Raw genomic sequence first — 5,711 nt, forward strand, 5'->3', positions numbered from 1 at the left:
CAACTACTGATAAGAAAGACCAGAATCTGCCGGAAAAGACCTTCTACGACTAAAGATATAAAGAAGGAACCACAACAAGACAGGTAGTAGGGGCAGAGTCCAGGTACTCTGGACCCAAGACCCATACCCTGGGAAGATGACCCACAATCGGGAGAAAAATTACAATTGCAGATGTTCTCCCCAAGGAACAATGGGTCTGAGATCCACATCAGTCTCCCCAGCCCGGGGGTCCTTCACTGGGAAGATGAGACCCCAGAATGATTTGGCTTTGAAGGCCAGTGGGGCTTACTTTTGGGAGACCCAGAGGGCTGCGGGAAATAGAGACTCCACTCTTGAAGGGCACACACAAAATCTCACATGCTCTAGGATCCAGGGCAGAAGCAGTAATTTGAAAGGAGCCTGAATCAGACCTACCTGCTGATCCTGGAGGGCCTCCTGGACAGACAGGAGGTAACTGGAGCTCACCCTGGGGACAACAGACACTGGAGGCGGCCATAAGGGGGAGCTCATTTTACCATATGGACACTGGTGCTGGCTGCCATTTTGGAGTCCTCCCTCTACCTTATTAGCACCAGGACCCAGCCCTGCCCACCAGCTTATCTGCACCAGTACTGTGACGTCTCAAGCCAAGCAACTAGCTGGGCTGCTCCCAGCAGGTAGGCTGCCTTAAGACCCCCTGAGCTCACAGCCACACCAAGACATGACCCTGTCCACCAGAGAACCCGGAACTTGGCCCCAAACACCAGTGTGCCGGCACTAGCCCAGGACCCCAGGGCCCAGTAGTCAGAGACCCCAGGACCCAGCTCTGCCCACTAATGGACAGGCACCAGCCCCAGGACCCCCTGGCCTCCAGCCCTGCCCACTAGCAGACTGACACACCAACTCTACACTACCTTGATTACAACAGTTTTATAGTAATTCTCAAAATCAGGTAGTACATGTTCTCCAACTTTATTCTTCATTTTTAAAGTTTCTTTGGCAATGTCAGTTCTTTCCATTTCCATATAAATTTTAGAATCACATTTTTCATTTCTACAATAAAGCCTGCTTGGATTTCCACTGAGATTGTGTGGAATCCATAGGCAAATTTCAAAATTCAGTTTTTGCTTTAGATACTTTGAGGCTCTCTTGTTAGGTGCATATATGTTTAGAATTGTTCCATCATCTTGATAGATTGGCACCTTTACCATTATATAATGTCCTTCTTGATATGTAAGTTCATGTTTGTAAGGGACCTCAGGGATTTGGAGGCTAACATGGAAAAATACAAGACCATGAAATGCAGTAACACACAGTAGATAAGCTTTATTGCATGGTACTTGGACAGGATTGCCTGAGAGAGGCAGTTCCTCACAGCATAAGACTATACAGAGGCTAGAGGTCAGGAGCCGCCATCCAGGAGGGAACTCCTGGGCAAGAAGCGAACTGGAGGGAGAGCTTACATGTCTACATAATGTTGCTAAGTAACATGGCAGCCATCTGTATATCTTCCTTAGAGAAATGTCTATTCAGATCTCCTGCCTATTTTTTTTTTTTTTTTTGGCTGTTGAACTGTATGAGTTCTCTATATGTTTTGGATATTAGCCCCTTATCAGACATATGATTCGCAAATATTTTCTCCCATTCAGTAGGCTGCCTTTTCATTTTGTTGATGGTTACATTTGCTGTGCAGAAGCTTTTTAGTGTGATGTAGTTCCACTTATTTTTGTTTTTGCTGTCAGATGCTTTTTCAGCATCTATTGAGATGATCACATAATTTCTATCCTTCATTTCATTAATGTGGTATATCACATTGGCTGATTTGCAATGTTGAACCATCCTTGCGTCCCTGGAATAAATCCCACTTAATCATTTTGTATGATCTTTAAAATGTATTGCATTCGGTTTGCTAATATTTTGTCGAAGATTTTTGCATCAATGTCCATCAAGGATATTGGACTGCAATTTTCTGGGGTTTTCTTGTCTGTTTCAAATATGCTCTTGCCCTTTTCTCTCTCCTCTTTCTGGGATTCCTATTATGTGTATGTTGCTATGTTTGATAGTGTCCAGTGAGTCCCTTAAACTCTGCTCATTTTTTTCATTCTTTTCTGTTCTTTAGCCTAAATAATCTCAATTGGCCAAATCTGATGTTGAATCTCTCTAGTTTCTCATTTGTTATTGTACTCTTCAACTCCAGAGTTTTTATCTGGCTCCTTTTAATAATTTCTGTCTCTTTGTTGATAGTCTCTACTTGGCATTGCTTTTATGGTTTCCTTTAGGTCTTTGTCCATGCTTTCCTTTAGCTCTTTGAGCATATTTTAAATTGTTGATTTAAAGTTTTTGTCTAGCAAGTCAATGTCTGGGCTTCCTCCTGGACAGTTTATTAATTTCTTTCTTCCTATGTATGGGTCATACCTTCTTGTTTCTTGCATGTCTTGTAATTTTTGTTGAAAATGGAACACTTTGAGAATTATAATGTGACCATGCTAGAAATCAGATTCTCCTCCCTCCCTAGTTTCTTGTTGCTGCTTGTTTATAGTCATTGCTCCAGTTTTTAAAATGACTTTTCTAAACTAATTTTGTAAGGTCTGGGTTCCTTGTGTTTGGCCACTGAAATCTCCATTCCATTAACTTAGTGATCAGCTAGTGATTCATCAGAGGTTTCCTGAAATGCCAAGACTCAGCTGATTTTCCTTGATTAATTGTTCACCTTGTTGCTGTAAACCCTTGATGAGTTTCCAGAGTCTAAAAAATTTGGTTCTGACTGTCCTTGCTAGTTTATTGGCTGATTTTGTGGAGGGACAGGCTTTTGCTGTTTCCTATCCACAATTCCTCTCTGATATCACCCACCATTTTACTTTTATCTAAGAAAAAGAATGGAGATTCTATCTATCTACCTACTATCTATATCTGCTATGTAGAAAGAAAAAAAAAAAAAAAAAGGAAAAATAACCCATGAAATTTAAATGGTTCCTGGTGGGAGAAGGAAACCGTGATGGAAGCTGTATTTCCTTAAATATACCTTCTCTTGTAGATTTTACTTTGGATCCACATATTTTACATAATTCTAAAAAAATTAAAATATTAAAAGATTACCTAAATAAACTACTCTCAGAGTCATAAACTTGCTAAAGTCTAACATTTATATGGAGAAATTGAGATCTGAATTTAAGTAGTCTAACTACAGATGCTACAACAGTCACTATTATGCTAAACTAGGTAGTACTGAGAGACATAACATAGGTAAATCACCTAGCAAATCAATAAACATTAGCTCCCTTCCACCAATACCTTACTGGAGGAGAGAAAACATAATTACTTTGTCATCTTTGTTCTAGGCCCATACACAGGGCTCATGATGTCTAATTAGTGAAAACAATAAATCAAGGCTATGATTATAAACATTTGACCATAATGCCACTTTTTGAATAATGATGAGGAAAAAAAGTGCCTATAGAATAGTCATGTTAGTTTTACATTTTCCTTGTAAAAATAAAGGTTTGAAAAACAGACTAATTATTTTTGATTACGTAAACATACACGAACACTTCCATTGACTCCAACATGGACACCCCACTGGTACCTGAATAAAAGTCCTCATCAAAATCGAAATACCTCCCAGTCCTATTTTTCTGTTACCACCACCACTAATGCACATGTAGCAGATATATCCCTTTCCCACAGAGTACCACGTCCTAGTTTGCCAACTCTTGACCACTCTGCTTCTTTAAACAGTATCTTAAATCCAACCACCACTCTATATTCCCACTGCCATTGCCTCAGTTCATACTTGTATTTCCTACCTGAACTACCAAATGGCCAAACTAGTCTTTTCTGCTTCCATTCTTATCTTTTTCTAAATTCATTTTCCATTATGACTCCAGAGTATTTTTACTGAAAATAAATTGAACAGTTTATTCAACCTTTTAAATTTGTTCAGTAATTGCTTTGCTTATATTGATTATTCAATTGCTTCTCATCATTTATTGTGGCAGTTTTTCAAAATATATTCCTAAAAGACTCAAGACTCAATAGAATTGCTTCAGTCCCCATGAGTGATAAGGCAGACACTGGATGGATAATGTTCTCTTGTCATCGCTATTCTTTAACTCTCAATCACAGTTGCTCAATTTGTTTATAAGTCTTTGTAAATTTTCGTTTGTAAAATACATTTCCCTAACTCACACTCTTCATGATTTTGCTCCTAGCTATCTCTTCAGATTCAGTTTACTGTTACTGCTCTTTGCAAGCCCTGTACATCCAGCTATCTCAAAATCTTCAGTTTCCTGAATTAGGGATGTTGCTTCATACCTTTATTGGTTGAACAGCTATTTCTTCCACCTGTAATGCTATTTTCTGTGCCTTTGGAAACCACTGAAGAAATCTCAGCTTAGAAATTATGAAAATTAAAAAAAGCCCCCAGAGGCAGTTTCTTGTTTCCTTCTGTTCCTATAGAACTCTGTACACGTTATTACGACCTCTACCACTCTACTTCTTTTCATCGCTTACCAACGCTTGTGACCTTGGGCAAATAACTTAACCTTTTTGAGCCCTTGAATTCCTCATCTGTAAAATGAGAATCAGTAAGGTATAATATCTAGCTCATAGAGATATTGGGAGGGTTAAATGTGGTAATATGTGAAAGGGCTTAAGAGTGCTTGGCACATTAGATTTATTCAAATATTATATGTAACTATTATTACTACTAATAGTACCAACTACCACTACTCATCTATGTGGGTCTATTAAACTGTGAGCTCTGAAGTAAGCCTAAGGTTGCACCACTAGCACCTAACTCATGATAAAAACTCAATGTTGGAAGGAATTGATCTACCTTCTATAATATGCAGGAATATGGTGGTCATTCATGGTATTATCCTCAGGTTAAAATTATTTTTTCTCTAGTGCCTTCAGCTACTTCTTTTTGTAAGAAATATTATTTAATATGAAATTTCTAACTTCCTTAGAGTATACTTTTTATAGCAAATTAAAATTAAAAGTTTATTAGTTGATTTAGAAGTGAGAGGCAATTTCCTTTCGCCTAACATATTTCAATAGACATCTAATTAACCCACTGTTAATGGTTAAGTATGTGTCAACTTGGCTGAGCCACAAAACCTAGATATGTTGTCAAACATCATTCTAGATGTTTCTGTGAGTTCTTTTGGATGAGATTAACATTTAAAGCTGTGGACTTTGAGTAAAGCAGATTTCCCTCCAGAATGTGGGTGGGCCTACGCATGCAATTAGTTGAAGCCCTGGATAAAACAAAAGGCTGACCTCCCCTGAACAAGGGAATCTTTTGTAGCAGACAGCTTTTGGACTTGAACTGTGCCGTCAGCTCTTCTTTGGGTCTACAGCCTGCCAGCCCACTCTGTAGATTTTGGACTTGTCAGCCTCCCTATTTATACAAAATGCAGTTCCTTAAAATAAACTTCCAATACACCCACTTAATGTATACATGAAATTAAGTTATAGACAAGGCTATAATCATTTACAGGAAAAAGTCTTTATTTGTAAAGTTTAGAATTGAAAATATATATATAGTGTGTGTGTGTGTGTGTGTGTCTGTGTCTGTGTGTGTGTGTATATATATATATATATATATATATATATATATATAAAAATTATATGTACCAGGGAATTAAGAATCCCTGAAGTTTCTTTTTTCTTCCTTTATTCCCTTTGATAACATGCTATTATCTATACAGAGTAAAAACACAAAAAGGGGA

This window comes from Phocoena sinus, chromosome 3, assembly GCF_008692025.1.
Source record: "Phocoena sinus isolate mPhoSin1 chromosome 3, mPhoSin1.pri, whole genome shotgun sequence".
Taxonomy (NCBI): Eukaryota; Metazoa; Chordata; class Mammalia; order Artiodactyla; family Phocoenidae; genus Phocoena; species Phocoena sinus.